The 25,582-nt window shown below is 41.2% G+C and overlaps 1 protein-coding gene and 1 non-coding gene across 3 annotated transcripts in view; both read left to right on the top strand.

The window, feature by feature from the left end:
• SCFD2 (sec1 family domain containing 2) overlaps positions 1-25,582 on the top strand; it is a 395,614-nt gene that overhangs the window by 232,911 nt on the left and 137,121 nt on the right. The window lies entirely within an intron of this gene.
• TRNAC-ACA (transfer RNA cysteine (anticodon ACA)) lies at positions 6,179-6,250 on the top strand. Its single transcript has one exon. It is a non-coding gene; the product is annotated as a tRNA-Cys (tRNA).

Here is a 25,582-nt window from a genome sequence, read left to right as displayed (position 1 = left end):
ATTCATGCCTTCAATGGTGTTCTAAAATTAGTCATATACCTTGATAAAAGCCAAGATGGATTTATACAAATACAGGAAGCCTAAGACTATTAACGGCCTTGTGCAATGGCTCTTCCCCTACAGAAACAGCAAACTCAAATGCTTACAAGAACCAGGAAAGGATGATAAGGAGACCTGGGTTATACCACAGGAAAGGGGCACACTTGCTCAGTTCTATTATGACCATGTGGGAATCAGAGCCTAGTGTTCTCAGATCTTGGGGGTTTGTTTGTTTGTTTTAGGAGAAACCATCTACTGCCTACATAGAAACAAATGTTTGTAATATCATGTTATTGAAATCAGAGCAGTGATTTTGTACTCTTCCAGAGTTGGGTTGGTATCTGGTAGCAATTCCATCTTCATCGCATATAGAGGAGAGAAAATTGTACATCAGTCCAGCCAAGACCAGCTCTGTAAACCACATTAGGGTTATCAGTTACCAAAGGGCCCAGAAGTCGGTGGAAGCACTATCCAGTTCTGCCTTAATGAGACCTGTTAGCCACAGTCTTGGCTCTAGTATATTTGAGATGTTCCATCTTTTGGACACAGCCTATTTATCCCTTAGCTTATCTTAACAAAGAGGAGTGGGTTTTGCTTCAGGTTCTTGCATTGAAGAGAGGGCAGATATAGAAATAAGGAAACTCCTGGGGGCAGCAGATGATGGAAGTAAAGAGCTGGGAAAGGCCTGGGAAACAGAGCTGTGCTGAGGAGTACTCAACAAGAATAAAACTTATTCTCACACCACCAATTTCAAGTAATTGTATTACCATCAACATAGCGAAGCACAGTTTTTAAAGCAATAATATGTGCATTTCTTAAGAGCTACGTCAAACCAACCATAAACCACACGTACAAAGGGACCGCTTCCATGGTCAAAGCCAGAGACAGTAAGGCTCATTCTCTTTGTTCCTCTCATCTTCACCCAAAACTTACTCTTGCAAAACTAAATTCTTACACATCCCAAAGTGCCAGACTGGATGCACAAGTTACTCACTTACTCACATAGGACATCTCATCTCCTGACGTAAATGCTGTTTTACTACGCACAAGTGTTATAAAAGGGCAGTGTAATGTGATGTTGATATACTCTCCATAGAACTGTCATTAGGGCAACCTGACTCTGTCGAAACTTGTTAAGTCTACCAAGTTATAGGCCTTGATTTCACTTCCCTATTAAGTTCTTATGAATCCACAAGGTTCAATAACACGTTTGTTATCATCATCATCATCGGTAAGAATGTTTCAGGCACCAATAAAACGGAAACCACAGATGCAGCACCACTGAGGGATCTAGAAACAAGCCTCTGCTATTGGGGATCCCACAGATGGTTGCATAAACCCCTTTAATTAACATATTATTGACTAAATAATAGCTTCTTCTCAGAGATGTGTTTTCTATTCCAGTCCACCCAGCTGGCATGAATATGCTGCTTAAAGACTACATAATAAAATTCTATAAAAATACTCACAGAACGTGTCTGGTAGCAGATTTATAGACTAAATAATCCCTGTGGTTTTCTCTCTCTCTCCACCAAATAAGAGAAATGAATAAACACCCAGAACCTGAATAATTATTTAGGTTCAGCAAAGTTTTGTTTTATCTTATTCATAAAAGACTATATCAATAAATATAAAACTTTTTAACCCCCACTTTCAAAACTAGTTATCATTTTCACTCTTGGTAAAGATCCTTTACAAATTCATCAGTAAGGTATGAGTCATTAGAAAACCAGTGCTTTTTGACAGTACTGGAATTCCACAGTGAACCTGTTCTAAGAGGTAATGAATAAGAAGTGTCCACTGGAAGAACTTAATGTGACTGTGGTTTGCAAAAAAGATAGAGAACCCGAAGAATAGAGATACAGAGATATTTATCATTGCAGTTCATGTGTGCTGTGTATGTATGCTTAGTTGCTCAGTCATGTCCAGCTCTTTGCAACCCCATAGACTATAGCCCACTAGGCTCCTCTGTCCATGGGGATTCTCCAGGCAAGAATACTGCAGTAGGTTGCCATGCCCTCCTGCAGGGGATCTTCCTAGTCCAGGGATTGAACCCAGGTGTCCTGCATTGCAGGCAGATTCTTTACCATCTGAGCCACCAGAGAAGTCCTTGCACAAATTAAAAAAGGAGAAGGGGACAACAGAGGATGAGATGGTTGGATGGCATCACCAATGCAATGGACATGAGTTTGAGTAAGCTCCGGTAGTTAGTGATGGAAAGGGAAGCCTGGCATGCTGCAGTCCATGGGGTCGCAAAGAGTTGGACACGACTGAAAGACTGAACTGAAAAGAAATTTTCAGCCAAAGTAGTCAGAGAGAAATATCTATTAAACACAGCTACCTGCTTTCCAATTTTCATGCTAATAAGCTTCCATAATAAAACGTTATAGAATCTCAAACTGTTGTATTTTTATTGCATTGGAGAAAATTAAATTTTTGGTTTAAATGAATCCTGCTGTATGGAATTGAGGTATGCTTAGAGAAAAAGTATCAAATTCCGACGTAGATTGTTTATAAAGCTCCTTCATCAGATGATTTACTTAACTCTATTGAAGATTTCATTCATGCCAGACAACTGATACTGCAGTCAGGCTCACCTCCTTCTTCATATCCTGTATGAGTTACACCCTCTGCTAATTATATGGGCTAAAGATACAAAGATATGCTCTTCATATGATAACCTTAGCTCCACAAACAGTGCAGTGCTATTGACAGAAATAAGAGGCCAAGGGGAGAACCGAGTTCGAAAGGAACACATATGTAGGCTTTCAGGCCACGCTCACGTGCTGTGTATTTGCTGTGTCCACGGCACCATGCTAGAGGCTGATGGAGGTGATTTCTCAGTACGTGTGAAGTCGCTGCCCTCTAACAATCACATTGGGAAAGAAAGCACAAGTGAACCGTGTAACCAGCCATTCAAAACAGAGTGAGATTAAGTGTCAACTAAGTGATAACAAGGGCTTCTCTGGTGGCTTAGATGGTAAAGAATCTGCCTGCAATGCAGGAGACCTGGGTCTGATCCCTGGGTTGGGAAGATCCCCCAGAGGAGAGTATGGCAACCCACTCCAGTATTCTTGCCTGGAGAATCCTCATGGACAGAGGAGCCTGGCAGGCTACAGTCCATGGTAGCAAAAAGTTGCAAAAAGTTGGACATGACTGAGTAAGCACAGCACAGCACAAGTGATGGCAAAGAGAAATCTGGGCACAGTTCAGAGCAGAAGAGATGGTGTGAAAGCAACATAGAACCAGGAAAGAGCAGTGACTGTGGGATCAGGGAGCCTTAGGATAAACTCTCATTTTCACCCTTCTCTAAGAGCAGCATGATCTTAAATCAGTGTCATGCTGTGCATGCTAAGTTGCTTCAGTCATGTCCTACTCTTTGCGACTCCATGAGCTATAGCCCGCCAGGCTCCTCTTTCCATGGGATTCTCCAGGTAAGAACACTGGAATGGGTTGCCATGCCTTCCTCTTCCCAACTCAGGGATCAAACCCATGTCACTTAGGTCTCCTGAATGGGCAGGTGGGTTCTTTATCACCAGCACCACCTGGGAAGCCCAAAGTCAATGTCACCATGCTCCAATTCCCTTATCTGTAAAACAGGGATCAGAACACCTTCTTTACAAGTTGTTTCCATGATGAAATGAGATACTGTAATGGGAAATGCATGATGTGAGTTCAGTTCAGTTCAGTCACTCAGTCGTGTCCGACTCTTTGCGACCCCATGAACCGCAGCATGCCAGGCCTCCCTGTCCATCACCAACTCCTGGAGTCCACCCAAACCCATGTCCATTGAGTCAGTGATGCCATCCAACCATCTCATCCTCTGTCGTCCCCTTCTTCTCCTGCCTTCAATCTTTCCCAGCATCAGGGTCTTTTCAAATGAGTCAGCTCTTTGCATCAGGTGGCCAAAGTATTGGAGTTTCAGCTTCAACATCAGTCCTACCAATGAACACCCAGGACTGATCTCCTTTAGGATGGACTGGTTGGATCTCCTTGCAGTCCAAGGGACGTGAAGGAGGCACTAATTATTTGGCAGGTGTTCCTGTGGCTGTTGTGATCCAGTAGAGCAGGACTGGGGCAGTCAGATCTCATGCAAAGATGTGCTTGAAGTTGAGGACAATGAAAGATTTGCTTGGGGCTTGCCATTTAAAAACACGAATCAGTGACAAAACTGATCCACTAGAAATTTGTCTTTAAAATGTGGTAGAGAAGCTTGAAGTAATTGAAGTCAGATTACAGAGGGCCTTGATTGCTGGGAAGAGATGTTCAGATTATATTCTGTGGGCAGTTAGGAGCCACTGGAAAATTTTGAGCAGGGAAGTTACCTGATGAAATCGGTGTTTTAAGGCTCTTGGTTTGATAGATCTGATAATCAGATATGCAACCTGGATAGCAAATGAGAGAGACAAGAGTGAAGAGTGAGAAAGGGAGAATGAACATTTATTGAACAGCAGTGGTTTATGTTTTAGGTCATGTCCTGAAAGCCAGTCTCTGATTCCAAATGGGGCTCCCCCTAAAGAAGAATCAATCTTCTTTAATGGAATGGAAAGTGAAAGTACAGAAGAGCTTTTCAGAATTCTGAAGGGAATAAACTAGAGCACAGAGATTACTGTTGATGGTAGATTGAGGGAATCTTTGGTGCTGGTAGAAGGAAATCTCAGAACGCAAATTCTTAATATAAACATATATTCTTTTTCTGTTAGGTGTCTTCTTTCCTGTGTTCTTTCCCTCATCCTTTTGTACTTAAGAGTAAAACTCATAATAGGGAAAACTCAGAGGCCTTAGACAAAAGCTATAATTGCTATATAAAACTCTCCACTCAAGCTCATTTTCATTAAAACCAGACAGTTTTAAAATGAAAGCTATTTTAAACAAGCTCGTCTGTGAACATTTGAATATCCATAAGGAAATGTACAAGAGCCCAATTATCAATCTGAAAAGTTGTATTTAAAAAAAAATGCAATATCCCTTACAGTTGAGGATGGACCAAAGAAAGGTGACTTCATTTTGGCAGACTCCCTGGTCTGTGGAACCCTCTTCAGACTCATGAAAAGATTTGCCAACCCCAGGGATTTGCAACCTCATCTACAGAGTTCTCTTACTGGACTCCAGTAAATGCCAGTAAATAGCTCAGTAAATCAGAAAATAGAAATTTTTCTAGACTTGTATTCATTTTTCTTTCCAGAAGTATCTTCAACATGTTGTTCTTGTTAAGGAAAATCTTGGGAACTGTGTGACTCTCGAAGAGTGAATTTGTGTTTCCAGTTAATTTTTTTTTTAATGTTACACTCAAACCCTAACATTGGCCAACACTTTCATTAAAACTATAGCACCACCATTTTATTTTCACTGAATGCAATCTTAAAAACTTTATATTCTGGCTTACAGGGAAGAAGAAGATTCCAAGAAAATATTCAAGATCTACATTTCCCAGGGTTTGGTTGAACTGTGACATTATGTTCATTGTTGGATTGTTTGCATGTTTATCATAGATTTTCTCGCCTTGTTTGGCCAAGTGGCGTTCTCTGGCCTATAAAGGATATATGTGGTTTTAGAAAGATAAGACATTCTACTGTGAAAAAACAACTTCAGATCTTAGAGAACATAAGTGTTTAAAAAGCATTCTTAAGGTTTGGAAGCTACTTAAAAAAAAAAAAAACTTTGCTTTTGATGCACCTGTGCTTATAGGCTATGTCCCAGGTTTGATTTGCCTTTTTCATTGATTATATAAAACGTTCTTTTAAATGTGTCAGGCACTTGCTGATGGGAAAATTCAGATTTTCCTTATGGATATTCAAATGAGAGAGTATGCTTTTCTCTCTTAGACATATTTTATGGCTATTGAATCTAAACCTGAAAGTTTCTCCGTTACGCCTGACTCTTTGCTACCCCATGGACTATGTAGCCCATGAGGCTCCTCTGTCCATGGAAGTCTCTAGGCAAGGATACTGGAGTGCGTTGCCATACCCTTCTCCAGGAGATATTCCCAACCCAGGGATCGAACCCAGGTCTCTTGCATTGGAGGCAGATTCTTTACCATCTGAGCTACCAGCTTATTCTTTTTTGAAAGGAGTATTTTATCTTTTTGTGAAGTGGCCCATAATTTATTTGGACAGTTCTCTGTTGATGGATAGCAACTTCCTGGGTGGCTCAGATGGTAGAGTGTCTGCCTACAATGCAGGAGACCTGGGTTCAATCCCTGGGTTGGGAGGATCCTCTGGAGAAGGAAATGGCAACCCACTCCAGTACTCTTGCCTGGAAAATCCCAGAAATGGAGGAGCATGGTAGGCTACAGTCCATGGAGTTGCAAAGAGTCGGACATGACTGAGCGACTTCACTTTCTTTCTTTCTGTTGATGGATAGTATTTACATGAGATAGTAATTGTTTATCCAGTTTTTTGTTCATGTACAGAAAATTTTACTGTTTTCGGTGTGATGTTTTGTGAGTTTTAATGAACAAATATAGTCATGTAACCACCACCACAATTAAGATACAGAACTGTTTCATTGCTCTTAAAGTTTCCCTTTGTGGCCAACCCTTTTCTCTACCATCTGCCCCTGCCAATCTGTTTTTTCTTCCTATAATCTTTGCTGTTTCCAGAATATCATAAAAATGGAATTATACAGGATGTGGCTTATTTCACTGAGCATAGTGTTCCTGAGATCTACCAATGTTACTGTCTGTATCAGTTCATTATTTTTATTGTTGGGTGTTCTTCACTGTGTGGAGGTGCCAGCTTGTTTGTCTGTTCTCCTACTGAGGGACATTTAGATTGCTTCTAGTTTTTGAAATTATGAATTAAGCCACTATAAATATTCATGTGTAGGGTTTTGTGTTCATGTAAGCTTTAATTTCCTTTGGGTAAATACTCAGGAGTGAGATGACTGAGTCACATAAGTGTATGTTTAACTTTATAAAAAACTGCCAGATTGTTTCCAAAGTGCCTATGCAAGTCTGCACTCCCACCAGCAATGTGTGAGGATTCCAGTTGTGTGTTTTCACTAGCACTTAGCATTATCAGTTTCTTGTTTTTTGAACCATTCTGATAGTGGTATCACATTGTGGTTTTAATTTGCATTTTTGTTGTGACTAATGATGTTGAGTATCTTTTCACATCCTTAATTGCCATTTATATGCTTTCTTAAGAACTTCGCTGGTAGCTCAGTGGTAAAGAATCCACCTGCCAATGCAGGAGACCAGGGATTAATCCCAGGGTCAGGAAGATCCCCTGGAGAAGCAAATGGCAACCCACTCCAGTATTCATACCTGGGAAATCCCATGGACAGAGGAGCCTGGTGGGCTACACTCCATGGGATCGCAAGGAGTTAGACATGACTCAGCAACTAAATAACAACAATATACTTTCTTATGTAAAGTGTCTGTTCAGATCTCTTCCCATTTTTTTTACTGGGTTGTTTTCTTATTAGTGAGTTTTGAGAGTTCTTTGTATTTTCTGGATACACATTCTTTAGGAGATGATATTCTGCAAGTAGTTCTTCCAGACTGTGTCTTTTCAAACTGCATTATTTACATGTCAGAAATTTTACATTTTGATGATTTTCAATTTATCATTCTTACATGTCATATTTAAATTCTACCCTAACCTGAGACTTCAGTGATTTTCTCTTGTGTTTTCCTCTAGAAGTATAATAGTTTTAACTCTTACATTCAGACCTATAATCCAGTTAGAGTTAATTTTCTTGGTTGAGGTTCATGTTTTGTTTATGAATGTCCAATCAGTTCAGTGCCATTCACTGAAAAGAATATCCTTTGTCCATGGAGTTCAGTTAAGTTCAGTTGCTCAGTCATGTATGACTCTTTGCGACCCCGTGAATTGCAGCACGCCAGGCCTCCCTGTCCATCACCAACTCCCGGAATTCACTCATGTCCATCAAGTTGGTGATGCCATCCAGCCATCTCATCCTCTGTCGTCCCCTTCTCCTCCTGCCTCCAGTCCCTCCCAGCATCAGAGTCTTTTCCAATGAGTCAACTCTTCGCATGAGGTGGCCAAAGTATTGGAGTTTCAGCTTCAGCATCATTCCTTCCAAAGAAATCCCAGGGTTGATCTCCTTCAGAATGGACTGGTTGAATCTCCTTGCAGTCCAAGGGACTCTCAAGAGTCTTCTCCAACACCACAGTTCAAAAGCATCAATTCTTCGGCACTCAGCCTTCTTCACAGTCCAACTCTCACATCCATACATGACCACAGGAAAAACCATAGCCTTGACTAGACGGACCTTTGTTGGCAAAGTAATATCTCTGCTTTTGAATATGCTGTCTAGGTTGGTCATAACTTTCCTTCCAAGGAGTAAGCGTCTTTTAATTTCATGGCTGCAGTCACCATCTGCAGTGATTTTGGAGCCCAGAAAAATAAAGTCTGACACTGTTTCCACTGTTTCCCCATCTATTTCCCATGAAGTGGTGGGACCGGATGTCATGATCTTCGTTTTCCGAATGTTGAGCTTTAAGCCAACTTTTTCACTCTCCTCTTTCACCTTCATCAAGAGGCTTTTTAGTTCCTCTTCACTTTCTGCCATAAGGGTGGTGTCATCTGCCTGTCTAACGTTATTGATATTACTCCCAGCAATCTTGATTCCAGCTTGTGCTTCTTCCAGCCCAGCGTTTCTCGTGATGTACTCTGCATAGAAGTTAAATAAGCAGGGTGACAATATACAGCCTTGACGTACTCCTTTTCCTATTTGGAACCAGTCTGTTGTTCCATGTCCACTTCTAACTGTTGCTTCCTGACCTGCATATAGGTTTCTCAAGAGGCAGGTCAGGTGGTCTGGTATTCCCATTTCTTTCAGAATTTTCCACAGTTTATTGTGATCCACCCAGTCAAAGGCTTTGGCATAGTTAATAAAGCAGAAATAGATGTTTTTCTGGAACTATCTTCCTTTTTCTATAATATAGCAGATGTTGGCAATTTGGTCTCTGATTCCTCTGCCTTTTCTAAAACCAGCTTGAACATCTGAAAGTTCATGGTTCACGTATTGCTAAAGCCTGGCTTGGAGAATTTTGAGCATTACTTTACTAGCGTGTGAGATGAGTGCAATTGTGCGGTAGTTTGAGCATTCTTTGGCATTGCCTTTCTTTGGGACTGGAATGAAAACTGACCTTTTCCAGTCCTGTGGCCACTGCTGAGGTTTCCAAATGTGCTGGCATATTGAGTGCAGCACTTTCACAGCATCATCTTTCAGGATTTGAAATAGCTCAACTGGAATTCCATCACCTCCAATAGCTTTGTTCGTAGTGATGCTTCCTAAGGCCCACTTGACTTTACATTCCAGGATGTCTGTCTCTAGGTGAGTGATCACACCATCGTGATTATCTTGGTTGTGAAGATCTCTTTTGTACAGTTCTTCTGTGTATTCTTGGCACCTCTTCTTAATATCTTCTGCTTCTGTTAGGTCCATACCATTTCTGTCCTTTATCAAGCCCATCTTTGCATGAAATGTTCCCTTGGTATCTCTAATTTTCTTGAAGAGATCTCTAGTTTTTCCCATTCTGTTGTTTTCCTCTATTTCTTTGCATTGATCGCTGAGGAAGGTTTTCTTATCTCTCCTTGCTATTCTTTAGGAACTCTGCATTCAGTTGCTTATGTCTTTCCTTTTCTCCTTTGCTTTTCGCTTCTCTTCTTTTCACAGCTATTTGTAAGGCTTCCCCAGACAGCCATTTTGCTTTTTTGCATTTCTTTTCCATGCAGATGGTCTTGATCCCTGTCTCCTGTACAATGTCACAAACCTCCGTCCATAGTTCATTAGGCACCCTATCTATCAGATCTAGTCCCTTAATCTCTCACTTCCACTGTATAATCATAAGAGATTTTATTTAGGTCATACCTGAATGGTCTAGTGGTTTTCCCTACTTTCTGCAATTTAAGTCTCAATTTGGCAATAAGGAGTTCATGATCTGAGCCACAGTCAGCTCCTGGTCTTGTTTTTGTTGAGTGTATAGAGCTTCTCCATCTTTGGCTGCAAAGAATATAATCAGTCTGATTTCGGTGTTGACCATCTAGTGATGTCCATGTGTAGAGTCTTCTCTTGTGTTGTTGGAAGAGGGTGTTTGCTATGACCAGTGTGTTCTCTTGGCAAAACTCTATTAGCCTTTGCCTTGCTTCATTCCGTATTCCAAGGCCAAATTTGCCTGTTACCCCAGGTGTTTCTTGACTTCCTACTTTTGCATTCCAGTCCCCTATAATGAAAAGGACATCTTTTTGGGGTGTTAGTTCTAAAAGTCCTTATAGGTCTTCATAGAACTGTTTAACTTCAGCTTCTTCAGCATTACTGGTTGGGGCATAGGCTTGGATTACTGTGATATTGAATGGTTTGCCTTGGAAACAAACAGAGATCATTCTGTCGTTTTTGAGATTGCATCCAAGTACTGCATTTTGGACTCTTTTGTTGACCATGGTGTCTACTCCATTTCTTCTAAGGGATTCCTGCCCACAGTAGTAGATATAATGGTCATCTGAGTTAAATTCACCGATTCCAGTCCATTTTAGTTTGCTGATTGCTAGAATGTCGACGTTCACTCTTGCCATCTCCTGTTTGACCACTTCCAATTTGCCTTGATTCATGGACCTAAAATTCCAGGTTCCTATGCAATATTGCTCTTTATAGCATTGGAACTTGCTTCTATCACCAGTCATATCCACAACTGGGTATTGTTTTTGCTTTGGCTCCATTCCTTCATTCTTTTTGGAGTTACTTCTCCACTGATCTCCCATAGCATATTCAGTCATGTCCAACTCTTTGCAGCCCTATGGACTGTAGCCCACTAGGGTCCTCTGTCCATGGGATTTTCCAGGCAAAAATACTGGAGTGGGTTGCCATGCCCTTCTATAGGGGATCTTTCTGACCCAGAGATAGAACCTAGGTCTTCTGCATTGCCGACAGATTCTTTACTGTCTGAGCCACCAGGGAAGCCCCCCTACCCTGTTATGTTGGTGTATATTAATTCTGATAGGTTACCAGGGTGACAATTACTATACCACTCTTTTATAAGAATAAGGCATGCACATCTCATTTAGTCAGAGAAATTTTAACTTCACATTTTTACTAGTAGGGAAAAGCTGGAAGAGTTTAGTAACCATTTTCAACTTTGAAGTTTGTCATTCTCCATTCCTTCCTTTTTTCCTTTAAAATTTTTGTTTGTTTTATTTTAAATGGTTTAAGTTTGAAAATTTGCATTTCATGAAGCTCCTTCTAGTGCCCTGGACCACAGCTTGTTCCAGTGACCTTGAAGACGCAGTTGCTACTACTCTGGTTGTGTGGAAGCTATAGAGAGGTTCAGATATCCACAAAGATCAGGCTCCTGGAGTGACTGCCTGAAAATGTGAGGTTAGGAAATAGCAGTACATGATTCTAGTATGCCAGGATCATCTGTAGGTTTCTCACTGTAACTTTATCCTGGTATCCACAGCTGGCAAGAGGTAACTCAGCCCTGGAGATGCCCACTCCAAGCATGTGGTCTGACGTCCCTATTTTCCATTTAGGGTATCACTGCAAGACCGGTCTTATGGCTTGGCCATAGTGCTGTAGAAAGACCGGACAGGGAACTCAGAGACAGCATTTTCAGCTCCTATTAAGTCATTTGTTTATCCAACAAATATCTATTGAATATCTACTGTGTACCAGGCATTCTGCTAGATAGACATTGAAAATCTAATGTTAGTTCCTGCCCTTGTGGAGCTTTGCTTTTGCCTCTAATTAGCACTGGAATCTGGGCAGGTTTTCCTTTCCTGTAAATGAAAGATCTTGGAAAGTCCTTTCCAACTAGAATATTCTATTCCTGAAAGCAGAGAGTTCCCAGTGTCTCCAAGGGGAACAGAGGGTTAATTGAAGAACCAGTATGGAAAAAAGTTCCTAGTATAACAACAATTTAACACAAGAATTTGGTGGGGGGGAGTTGTTGTTGTTGTTTAGGTGGTGATAGCTTGCTTTTTTGGAAAATGTTATGGACTTTTCCTAAGAATGGGAAAGAAGAAAATGAAACACTTGAGTCATTTATATCATCCATGATAACCCTAGTAGATTTTAAGAACATAAGTCAGTCCAAGTTAAAAGATTTCTTGAAATGTTTAATATATGAAACTGTCCTTGTGCAAATCAAGTTAGTTTTATTTAACAATTAGTATTTAACAAAGGTTGGGTCTTGACAGACTTTTACTTCAAAATTAAACCCATGAACTCAGTAATATGACTCCAGTTAGTAAATTTTTGTATCTTCTGTTGGGCTCAGCAGCAGGCCACGTGGCCATCAAAAGTGAATAAGATGACTTAGTCTTGTCTTTAAGGAGCTCACAGTGTGGTAGTTTCTCCTTCATGAACTGAGTAACTTTTTGAAATTCTTTAAAAAAAAAAAAAACAAAAAACTTGATTCTTTAGCATTTATAGTAGAAATATGATGCCCTTAAGTAACTGGGGGATGGAGTGGGGGCTGGAGGTGTGATACCACAGTAGAATCCACTGAGAAGGCTTTAGAAGTGAATGCTGGAGCTTGGAGAGGAGCTGTCTTCCTCCTGCAGGGGTGATCTCTAAATTGTACTTACTGGGCATTCTCTATTAGTAGCCCAGAGAATATTTGGTTTTCTTTGATATATTGCTTGGTTTGGAAGTATCAATGCTATTTGGCATCAAGTAAACTAAAAAATGTTTTGTGGATTAACAGCAATGTTTGCTTTAGCGTTGATTTTATAATTTTGTTGTACAACGGATATCTCCATCTGTGTTTCATCCAGGACAACATGGAAATAAAGATAGTTTTGAATGTGTAAATGTGATTGGAGAATTTGAAAAACTTAGAGTGGTATTTATATGAGCGAGTATAGATTTCTATTTAGGAGATGGCCACCCAGAAGGGCTGAGCCACCCCTACCCCCCACTTCTTTTCATTCCATTCCTTGTATTCCTAACTATAAGAATAGAGGCTTGCAGCAGAGCAACACAGCAGGGCTGTGGAGATGCTTGGAGGTTGAATCAATCATAACACTCTTCAACCATGAATAGATAAGGTACAGTATAACCAGTGGGTAGATGTAACAGATGCTCACAGTCCAAGCTGATGCTCTGGGGGTGGGGAAGATTCACAATTTTAGAAGCTGTTTTAATGCCTCTGGGTTACCAAGGACTGGCTTCTTCAAACTGCTCATGCCTGGAATAATCTGGGCCAACGTGTGATTACTGAAGTGTTAGTTGCTTCATCGAGTCCAACTCTTTGTGACCTCATGGACTGTAGCCAGCCAGGCTCCTCTGTCCATGGGATTCTCCAGGAAAGAATACTGGCTGCTGCTGCTGCTGCTAAGTCACTTCAGTCGTGTCCAACTCTGTGAGACCCCATAGACGGCAGCCCACCAGGCTCCCCCATCCCTGGGATTCTCCAGGCAAGAATACTGGAGTGGATTGCCATTTCCTTCTCCAATACATGAAAGTGAAAAGTGAAAGTGAAGTCGCTCAGTCGTGTCCAGCTCTTAGTGACCCCATGGACTGCAGCCTACCAGGCTCCTCTGTCCATGGGATTTTCCAGGCAAGAGTACTGGAGTGGGTTGCCAAGAATACTGGAGTGGGTTGCAATTTTCTTACTGCATTGGTAATAAAACAGAAGCAGAGACACCTGAACCCTTTAGCAGTAACATCCTTCTGTGGATCAGCTAAGAACCAACTTGGAGTAGCTGAAGGCAAAGGAAATGGATGTAGACATTAAAAATAACCTTTCAATTAAAATACTATTAAAGGGGAAAAATGGAATTTTTTTGTTATTTTTATTTATTAAGACTTTAGATAGCCAGTCTTCAAAACAGGCCAAATGAAGGGTTTATAAAGAACTGATAGTGTCTTAGCCTACCAGTTTATTCATTCCACCATTTATTCATCAAATACTTATTATCTGGTTACTTGATATCACTTTTCTTCAAATTTCCACCCCTCCCCCATCTTTTGTATGAATATATTCCTCCAAGTCAATCATGCCATTTTTAAACAGGGCTTTAAATTCTGTTAAATTCATCACCTAGAACTTGCTGGATAAAAAAGCCTTCAGTTCCCAATGTTTATTAGCCTGTTTGAGTTGAATAAGAGAAGAATTGAGCCAGCCATCACCTCTTTAGAGGACTTTTCTGGAGCCAGAATGTATGTAGCCCAGAAACCTTCACACTGGTGAGGTAAGCGAATCTTCAAGTCTTCAGGTTTCCTTGTGATGACCAGGACTTGCCATAAGGCTTTTAGAAACACAGCCACAAATAGTTAATGAAAGCAAACATCTTGCAAACAGCAGGTTTCCACTGGGTAGTTGTTTCCAGATGCCCGAGAACAGAGCTGCTGCTGACTCTGGAGTTTAGGTTCCAAGTCGGAGCAGATTCATTTGAATGACAGTGTCTCTGGAGCTCTGACTTGTCACCGGCAGGGTCCCCCCGCCACCACCACCACCCATGATCTCCCACCCAAACAGAGAGGTGTTCTCAGTGTTAGGGATGAAGTTTTCTCTTGGTTGATTAACTTCACATGGTGAGACCTGCCCCAGCCAGTGAGCTAAGAGCTCACACACGACAGATTTCACTCCATATTCAGGTTTCACTTGGGAAACCTCCCAGACTGGCATTTGGAGTTGCATTTATTGATATTAAGCCAAAAGATATCCAAAGTAATTTCCAGAGAAACACACTGTAAAAACTGTGATAATGCCGGAGCAAAAAGAGAAGAGTAGAAAATAAAATGAAACTAAAGGTAAGATAATCTCTCATGTAATTCTAAGACATAAGATAAAAGCCATAGGGTTCTGTATTGTTGGGATTGGTCTAGATTTGGCACCCAGATTCTTGACAGCCAAGGAGAAGAGAGAACTAAGATTAGGTTAGAATTTGGGAGAGGGGACTGATGTCACAGCATTCTGTCCAGGCAGACTCCACCTTCTAAGTTTGGACTGAGTCTCCCAGGTTCCTGGAAACTCCAGCAGCCACACCAGTATTTTTAGGGCCAGGGTCATGTAGGTCTGTGATTCCTTTTCCCAAACCATGCCTTGGGAAGCTGGTGTCCCAGTTTTCTCAAGTGTGCTGTTGCAGACACACAGTTCATTGAATTGGAGACACAGATGCAGATTTCAACTCATCTCAGCAATACTCATCTTTGAGGGAGCAAATTCAAATCAGAAGGAAGGGCATGAGAAGTGAATTAAGAGTCTAAAATAAGATGTAGTGTCATAGGAAAGGATTTTCCTCCCTGGAGTCTAGTTCTGCATTCAGACCCATGTCCCCATGAGTCTAAATATTTATTGGACCCACTATGCACTAAGTTCTCAAGAAGACACAAGTACCTATGTGTACCATAAATCAAGTCAGTTGCCTGTAATGCACTGAAGAGGTCTATTGTGCCTTTCTTTTAGCCTTTTGGATGCTTTTCAGGAAGCCTGTAGGAGCACTGCTTATTTACCTCACCTCATTCATTCATTTATATAATAGATAATTCTCACACTCCACATTCATGCCAGACTTTGTGGGGATAAAGCAATGAATAAAAATTTCCAAATCTCTATACACATACAGCTTATAATTATTATTTCGCTGTTGCTACTTAATGTTAAGAAAAATTCAGCCCTCCTTGCATTTTTTTCTAGCTGACCAATCAGTCTCTGAGGTATTATCCCATGTCTATTCTGATCTCTAAATTACCCTGTGAGGTAGTTTGGCAGGGATTAATCCCTTCTTTAGAGATCAGGAAAAAGTATAGACTAGCCAAGGTCACACAGAGCTAGGATTCAAAACCAGGTCTCTTAACTCGAAGGCCTAACATTTCTCTGTTATTCCATTTTCCCAGTTTAATGCCTTTACTTTATTTTCTGACCTCCAGTTTGCTAGATAGATGGAGATAAGCAGTTCTTTGCGACACTGTAGATTACAACAAATTTCTCAGAAAACCTAACAGATAGCAAGGAATCAGAAGTTTTTTCTTAGACCTACTGCCTGATTTAATGTTGGCCTCCAATGGCCTCGGGGGCCCTGACTGTGTTGGTTCCAGCTCATTTCCAGGGCTACCTTATGGGTAGAGAAGACAGACGGATACTGTGTTCTTATTCCTTGTCACTATCATTTTTAAAAATCCAGGCCCCTTTAAGGAAAATAACATCCTTCCACGTTTGTTCCTCTTAATAGTTAACTTGCATTTGACTTCCTTCTGTAATCCAACCTCCTTCTCCTAACCCACCGGAGACAGTGTTTTTCCTACCCCCCAAAGCTTAAAGAATAAAAAACTATAGAGGGAGGAGGGTTTCCGCCCACAGCCCAGTCACTTGACAGCACCCCCAGTGGCATTAACCGTCGTGCTCTATGATGCGTGGACCTGTGGTCCCTCCTGTTTTTCAAACAGGGGTGCTGGCATCCAGGCACTGGAGTAGAGCTGGGCCTGTAATGTTTTCCATCTGCAGGCTTGGCACCAGTCATCACAGAGTGTCACCTGGGTTCTGTCTTCTGGTCTCTAGGGCCAAGGCTGGAGGCACTACAGAAGAACAATTACCTTATTCATCTGTCAGCACTGTTTACTTTATGTGAACAAAACAAGATTTTTCTGAAGTATATAAAAGAAATTTACTGGGGGGAAAAAAAAAGGCTCGGCACCATCTCTCTTCCTTTCCTCTCCCCTACATCTTCAAATTCTGACGGACCTCAAATGTCACCTTCTCCCAGGAGCTTTTCCCAACACCCTCACCTTCCTTGTCCCCCTGGAGAACTCTTTTCATTTTGCATTATGTCACCGTTGTTTATTTGTATTTCTCTCTTGTCCACTAGACTGTAAACCCTTCAAAGGAAAACATGCACTGTATCTTTTAAAGTTCATACCATTCAGTATGTTTCTGTTCAGGGAATGATTTGCAAGTTTAGAAAAAAAAAATGGTTATTCCTGTTAGCTTTAAACTAAATCAATGGGAATAAACTATGTTGAAATTTGCCATTCTGAAAAATAAATTAGTTAATGCTGTTTTCCCTTTTATAAAAGTTAGCAATAGAAAGTTCAGTGTTCGGGTTGTATGATATCCTTTTAAAGACAATTTTTAAAACAGTTGAACTTATTGTTGAAAACCAACAGAATACTTGAAGCTACTCCGTATCATTTAAAACAGATCTAAGACATTTGACGGCACCATCATTAATTAAATGGCCCAGTAAGTTCATGCTTGTGGTTCTAAAGTAGTGGGTTTCTGTTCTAATGAAAATTTTCACATTATTAGTATTTCATCACAAGTGAAGTACATGCAAAGCATAGTAGAAATTATTCCTAAAAGAATGTAAGATTTTTTTTTTTTTTAATGTGTCACATTAATGCTGGCTTAGTCAAGTCAGCGAGAGTCGATGAGGTGGCTACAGGAGCAATTCTGGAAGGAGGAATGTCTGGGACAAAAATATAACTCAAAAAACAATCTACCATGGCATTAAGGCCCTCCACACAAATTTTCATCAAGAGCAGAGACTGGTATTTATGATCAGTTCTCATCTGAGCAGTAACCTCAACGCCAGGCTCCATCATCTTCAGTGCATGGTTCCTATGACCACATTGGGGTAGGCTTTATGGGCCAGACATGGTGATGGCGCAGAGCATCATGTGGACCCTGCAGTCAGTCCCATGGCACTTCCTGCCTGCAGGGAAGGCCAGGGAACACAGGCTGGCTGTCTGTCTGGGAGGAAGGGGAAAGCACTGTGGGGAACAGCCATCTAGTCCCTGAGATCTGAACTCATCTCTTAGGAAACCCAGTTCCAGGCACAGAGTAGTGTGTGGCCTGGAAGATACAAATCCCAGAGCTCTTCAGATGGGAATCATCAGGATTTAGGGACTGACTGGATGGGGAAGTAGAAACACAAGAAGAGCATTGACAGTTTCCTAACCTCTCCCTGGGTCTGTCCTTATTTAGTTCAGTTCAGTCGCTCAGTCGTGTCTGCCTCTTTGTGACCCCATGAATCGCAGCACGCCAGGCCTCCCTGTCCATCACCAACTCCCGGAGTTCACTCAGACTCATGTCCATCAAGTCAGTGATGCCATCCAGCCATCTCATCCTCTGTCGTCCCCTTCTCCTCCTGTTCCCAATCCCTCCCAGAATCAGAGTCTTTTCCAATGAGTCAACTCTTCACATGAAGTGGCCGAAGTACTGGAGTTTTGCTTTAGCATCATTCCTTCCAAAGAAATCCCAGGGCTGATCTCCTTCAGAATGGACTGGTTGGATCTCCTTGCAGTCCAAGGGACTCTCAAGAGTCTTCTCCAACACCACAGTTCAAAAGCATCAATTTTTCGGCTTATTCTGTCCTTATTAGGCTCTCTGAAAATGATTTCTGAAAAGCAGCTGGGAAAGGCTCTCAGACATTTGTCTGTCACAAAGCTGTTCTCACACAGTGGCCCGTTCTCTCGTAAGCTATGTATAAACCCACTTTTCACACCCCCTCAAGACCAGATGAATTTTTACAGGAACCACAGTGTGATTAGAAAGAGAATATCATTTAATTAATGTGAACTAACGTAAGCAAGTACAGTTTTGTTACCAGGACATTAACAAAGGCCTGAAATGGCATGCTAATTTAGTGTGTGGGCACAGGAAGAACCATTCTGTACTCAAAAATAGTTGTCAGAGAAAAGAATCAACCAAGACGAGCTGGCTGCTAATAGTTTTGGCGTGGGAGGAAAAACTGCTCTGCAGTTCTTGGCTCTGAGGTGGGGTCAGGAAGGTCAGCAGCCCAGTGCTGACCCTTGTGTTTGGAATCTTTCTTACTGACTCACCAGACTCTTGTAATTTGGGGAGCCGACAAACAGAAGTGTAGATGGTGGTCTCTGGGCCTCGACTTTAAACTCCTGAGACGCTTGTCTTTTACAATAATAATTAGCACTGCCTGGAATCCAAAGCAGGATAGCCAGCGAAGACCGACCATATTAATCTAAATTAAATCAATGAGTGACCACCGGAGAACCCGCTAGGGAGCTGGGAGCGGGCAGCAGAGTAGCGCCATTGCCTGACCATTGGGAAGTCTGTCTAGAGGTGATTTTTACAAGAGTAATAGGTCTGAGAGGCTGAGAGAATGTCAGCCACACTGATGTGATCACATGCTCCCCTAGTGTTGAGGTTCTCTGGTCCCTTTAAATCTAAATGGAACTTTTATTCCTTACTTCTTCTCCTAATGATGAAGTAGTAAATTGTCATTTTATAATCAGGTCAACGGTATTTTAAAAAATTAAGTAATATGTGTTTATGGTAGAAAGCTATGAAGCTAAAGATTTTAAATCAGATTTAATCCCATCACCTACAGATGACCAGTATAAATATTTTGGGAAGTTTCTTTCAGCTCATAGGCATGTGTATGTATAAGTGTACATATACCTTTATAAATAAGGCTTAAGTATATAACCTTGATATCAGGATTACTTCCCAAGTTTTTTTTTTTGTTTTTTTAATTTACCTTTGTTGTGTTGTTTAGTTGCTTAGTTGTGTCCGACTCTTTGTGGCCCCACGGACTGTAGCTCTCCAGGCTTCTCTGTCCATGGAGTTTTCCAGGCAAGAATATTGGAGTGGGTTACCATTACCTTCTCTAGGGGATCTTCCTGACCCAGGGATCAAATCCAAGTCTTCTCCATTGGCAAGCTGGTTCTTTACCACTGAGCCACCAGGGAACAAATTTACCTCTAATAGTTGCCTAATGTTCTAAGATCTACTATTATTTACCTAAGCATTTCCTATTTTTGAACATTTCCGTTTTTTCTAGATTTTTAATATCCTTGTGCATAAGTCTTTGTCCTTATCTTTGACTACTTCCTTAGGATAAAGTCATAGAAATGGAATTACTAGGTCAAAGGTTGCAGTCTTTTTTAAGACTCCTAATGAATGTAAGTCACATGGTAACCTAGGAAATGTCCTGCTGTTTACTCCTGTCATCTGTGTATGAGACAGCCTGACTGATCAGAAGTCCTTTCAGCATTGAGTATGATTCTTTACTTATCAAGTGAGAGTTGACACATTCAACTGGGCTATCACTTCAATAGTTTTACAGGCTGCTCTGCTTCATAACTGGCTGTCTCGAGTACATACTGTGTGGAAGGCTGCCACAAAAAACCTCATTACAGCCGCCCTTAGTCTAAAGTAAGATGGACACAGACAATCTGAGATGTGTCCACCGTATGTGCATCAGATAGTTCTTAGTGAGCAGAGTCAGACTGGTATGAGTTTTGCTTCTGATACATGTCCCGAGCATCCTCTGGGAGGGTTGTATTTGGTTTCCAGAGTTGATATGCTGAGTCTCTTCCCCAGAAATGTCTTGTCAAGCAATAAAGGAAACTCCAAGCGTGAAAACTGCACATCGTGAGCCGGGTGGAGTTTTCCTGCTGACAGAGAATTGATTGACTGAATATAAATCACTCTGACTTGAGTGATTGTGTCCACTCAGGATGAATTGGGGAGAAATCACCAGAAGGAAATTGGCCTCTGAAGTGTGAGCACATTGGATTATTGCAGTCAGGGGCAATGCTTGTCAGGAGCATTGCGTTTTTGCCTTATTTTGGATCTCGTGTTATTTGGAGCAGTGTTGGAGTGCTGTAGGATTTTTCTGTGGGTGTAACGTTCTAGGTTTTTGTTTTTTCCTTTGTTGCCGTTTTAGTAATCTAGGAACAATGGATTATAATATTTTATTACAGTTTACAATGCTTGGCTCATTCTGTAACATTATCAAGATTCCACTGGCTTTTTCTTAAATGCTTAACAGTGTCCCAGAAATCTATTAAATCATTCCATGAGTGTATCTGGTCATATCCCATGCCCTGGGAGTAGAACTGTGAGTAAATCCAGTGAATCCATGCCATCGTAGAGCTTACATTCTGGCGTGGGAAGACAATAAACAGATACGAAGTATGTCACGTGCTGATAACAGCTTTGGAGGAAAATAGAGCAGGAGAAGGGGGCAGGGTGGGTACAGAGGAGATACGGGAATGGGATTTTATATGGAATGATCAGGAGAGGCCCCTCTGGCAGACCTCTGAAGCGACTTAGCAGCAGCAGCAGCAGAAGTGAACAAGGCCCCGGGCCTTTTGGACATTTTGGGGAATGGCATGCCAGGCAGAGGAAAGAACACATGCAGAGGCCCCAAAGAAAGCAGCAGCTTGCATGGCCTCTTCCAGAACAGCAGCAGGAGGGTGGAATGAACGGGTGGGGCGGAAGGCGAGGCGGCAGGGCTTAGAGCTGGTAGGGCCTAGTTGGCCTTCATGGAGGCTTTGGCTTTGGCTCTGTGTGAGGAGAGGGTCGTGGAGGTTTTGAGCAGAGAAGTGACATGATTTGATTTCAGTTTTTGTTGGCAGCAGAGGTGGTTTATCCACTGAAACAGGAGGGAAGTCGGAGTCCCTTAAAAGGTGGGCGGTGGGAACTTGTGAAAGGCCTGATTCAATGCCTTTCGCTTCTTGGTGAAGGAGGAAGCCAGGCCGCCAGCCAGCAGGGAGGTGGGGCAGGAGGCATTGGAAGGTTGAGGAGAAGAGAAGGTTTGAAGTAAATGGTCTGGGAGGGTGGAAGACTGAGTGGAGAAGGGTAGGAGGAATGAGAATTGCTATGGCCACGAGTGCCATGATTATCAGTAACTTGAGTGAAGGACCAGTTGTATAAAATTGTTTCTGAAATCATTTTCAGATTTTCCTTTGGCTGGCGGCTTCTTCAGCCTTCAGTAGCCCTTGGCTGATTTTCTTTGCCAGTCTTGGTACATTTTGACTCTAGGGGTTTGGGTCTAAGGACCAAAATCCTCATATACAAGGACTGATAGAGCCGGAAAGAGCTCAGAACTCATGTGGTCCACCCCACTTCATTTTACAGACAAAGCCCACCAGGGAGTTTGACTGACCTGCCTGGGGCAGAGAACTTGTGGTCATAGAGCTGACCTCAAATCTTGTCTCCTGGTTCCCTACCCAGGACTCCTCATACTACAACAAATTATTCTCTTTTTTTCCCCCCCAGAAATTAATTTAAAAAAAAAACTAATCTTGGATATTTTTAAATCCCTAACCTAATGTCATCTAGCTGGTTTAACTTTAGAATATAAAAGAAAATTGAGGAAAATAATTTTTGACAACTTTATTGAGATTTGTAAAATCCATAAAACACTTCCTTTTTCATCTTTCATGTTAAATATAGAGACAGATCAGCATTATCAGCAGCAAAAATTTGGGCGAGTGAGTTCCCTATTTCACATGTTTTTATTTCAGTGTGTTTTTTATGTAACTAGTTTTTGTTCATCTTTTCTCTCCTTGGTTTCTTTCTTTTGTTTGTTTGTTTTAAATATGTGATTGAAATGTTTTCCACGTTTATTTTCAGTGGGTGAAGTGTGGTCCATGTGGTCTATTGCATAATAACCCCTACCCCTGGATAATTACCCTCCTTATTTTTAGAAAGCAGAAAACAGCCTATTGTGTTATAATTAGGCAATGATGCCCACCCAAACATAAGTATTAGACAAGAATTTTTGCTTCTTCTCTCTTTTAGGGAAAGGAATGGGGATGGAAACAGGAGGGAGAATAAGATTTTGATCGTTTTGTATATCCTGAATACCATCTTGGGAAAGGTTCATGTTTTCTCAGGTTCCCTAAGAGACTTTTTAAAAAAAATCCATTAAACTTAATTTTAAAATTAAATGTTCCCCAAAGTAACAAGTATATGTTTTCTTTCACCCATCTTCTAAGTAGAACCGCGTACCCATTTCTAAGTTGATTCATTTATTTTGTCTCATACGAAGAAGATTTAGAATACTCACTGATGGCTAAAGAGCTCAGGAGTTTTAGCTAGAAAATAAATTTGTACATTAATAAAAAGAGCAATAAAAAATAGAAACCTCAGCAGTAGCTTATAAAAAACAGATACTTAAATTAAAAAAATTTGTACTTTTTTTGAAAATCTATGTAAAGATCTTGAAGACTTTTTAAAGATTAATGTCATAACAGTTTTGAAGTTTGTATGATAGCTCTAACTAGTTTGAGCCCTAACAAGTGAAAACGTTAGCACACAGCAGGTATGATTTTCTTGCTTTCTGCTTCTATATGATCCAGGATAATAACCAAAAGATTATTTTGTGACATCAGATTTCTTCCCATGGCAACTGACTGTAATGTTACAAACATTGGATTATTGACTGGTCCAGGATGAAGGTTAAGGAAGATTCCTATTTGCACAGGATCATACAAACCAACGCCCAGGGGAATACTGTCATAGACGTGTCCAAGGAGTTAGTCCCTTTCAAAAATGTTCTCATTATTTTGAGAGCATTGTTTTATTTTGTGAGAGTTTTCATTGTTTGTTGTTGTTTAATGTTTTAATTTTGTTTTCTTGCTTTACTTATTTATTCCCTCCTCCCCTAGAGGTGATGGGCAAAACGGTTATTTTTAGTAATAGAAGCCCCCTCTCATAAGAAACAGTCTCCACCTTCATGTAATTCTTCCTTCATAAATAAGATTTATTTTGGAACTTCAGTCAAAAACATCTGTACTTTGTGCTGGACAAACATCTGCTTTCCTACATGAGCTGCTGGCCTTCCTGATATTAGATAAACCCATTTTGTTCTCTGAAAGCCCCTTGATAGAGCAAAGAAAAAAATGAAGGATGGGAAAGAGAAGCCCACTCATTCTTTAATCCAGAGCGCCTCTGTGTGGCCTGAGCAAGTTACTACAAGAGGGGGATGAAGACAGCCAAACTGCTCTCTATTCCCCACCCCCAAACTGCATACATTTTTAAAGGCAAAATATATTTTTATAAACATATTTGATGGTGTGGTATGAATACAAAGAGAGAACATGGAGCTATTGACCGTCTCGGAAGATAAGCCAGTGTTAACCAGCGTTCTACTTGAGATATTTTTCTACTAGTGATGGGAGACGTGATGAGCAATTTTGAAAGCCTCATCTGAACCACCCAATGATTGACAGCATGCCTTTGAGAGATTCTGTTTCTCTTGGGAATCCTGCCCTCTCTCTCATACTGCTTCCCCCAAAGGTTAGATGAGTTGTAATCTGTTTAAACTTACTTTTCTGTATCCCTTACTAGGTTATCAATTCCTTACAGCAGAGCTGTTGTGTTCCTCACCTCTGTATTCCCAAGGCATAGCATACTGCTTGGCACATAGTAGGTCCTCCAAAAACGCTGGATAAATGATAGGTATTTAAGGAACAACAGTGGTGGGTCAGAGACATGAAATCCATAATCTTGACCTGTGTCTTGACCGCCAATTGTGTATGGTTAGTCTTTATTACTGTGTTTTTCTGTACTTACTCTTTGAAAATCGCCTTAAATACAGTGAACTTTGCTTAATGAGAAACCAAGGTAGTAAATAGTGGACCCTATAATAAAGTTGGACATTTTGACTTCATTCTCCTTCTCCCTCCTGACTTGCTGGCTTTTGGTTTGTTTTGCTAAATCATTAGTTTGTAATGTCTACTTTTTATTCAAAACATCTGCCGCCCAGTACTACACCAGTACAATCTTCTAGTGGATACAATAAGCTTGGAGAAGAAAATAGTACCATTGCCCTAATAGCAGGGAATGCTGAGTTATGCTGCTTTTCAGAGAACAGAGACACCCCTCCAAAAAAAACGTTTTTTTTTTTTTTTTTACTGTTCACTTACCATTTACATTGAAACATACTATGTAGAAAACACTTTTTTTTAAAGTGAATTTTAGTATATTTTGGGAATTGAACTATGTCCCACCAATCACGTGGGTCATTCAACAGTCATTTACTGACCCCTTTATGTGGCTGGCGTTGTGCTAGGGTTACAGAAGTGGGTGAGACAGTCCTCCCTGGACTTCATGGCGAGGCTGAGGGGGCCCTAATATAGGTGATCTGTACACACAGGGCTGAAATAGTGAAGAGAGTAGTGCCTCTGAGATGCTTAATAAGTGCTCCAGGAATTGAATTTAAGGTCGGCAGAAGCACCTTTGTGTATTGCAAAGCCAGACTGAGAACAGTGTCTTGGATTACAGGGAGAATAGTCAGGCAAATAACGTTCCATACCACACTTAGAAATGTTTTAATTTAGACAAAGCGAATAAGAAATGTATGGATTTTAGGTGTGACTAGTTGAAGTCGGGGACTCTGACTATAGTCCCTTTCTTATGTTCCCCCCACTGTGGACCAGTGATACTGATTTATCAAAAAGCCCGAAACTTTCTTTTCCAGACTTTTATAGAAGTTGTTCCTTCTGCCTAGAACAGTCACAGCAACTCTGTCTCCAGACCATCTTCTCCTTTCAGCCTGGAGGGGTCTCCTCGCTCACAGGGCTCTGTGCTGCCCCCCCATAGCACCTGCCATGCCATCACAGAAACAGGTTCACCTGCTTACCTGCCCGGCTCCCTGCACGACCTGAAGCCACGTGGAAAAGGGTGTGTTCTCTTTCCTCCAGGGCCCAGCGCTGGCTTGGCACCTCCAGTAGTAAGAAAGATGTGTTGATCAAATTAGCTAATTAATTTCCAATAGCTCTCTGGTGTTGTGTCTCTCTATGTGACCTTGGAAACCAAAAATATTTTAGTTGCCCTATTTTATTTTATGCTGGGAGAAGA

Source organism: Bos javanicus, chromosome 6 (assembly GCF_032452875.1).
Source record: "Bos javanicus breed banteng chromosome 6, ARS-OSU_banteng_1.0, whole genome shotgun sequence".
Taxonomy (NCBI): domain Eukaryota; kingdom Metazoa; phylum Chordata; class Mammalia; order Artiodactyla; family Bovidae; genus Bos; species Bos javanicus.
Note: the sequence above shows the minus strand (reverse complement) of the source record. Positions and strands in the feature narration are given on the sequence as shown.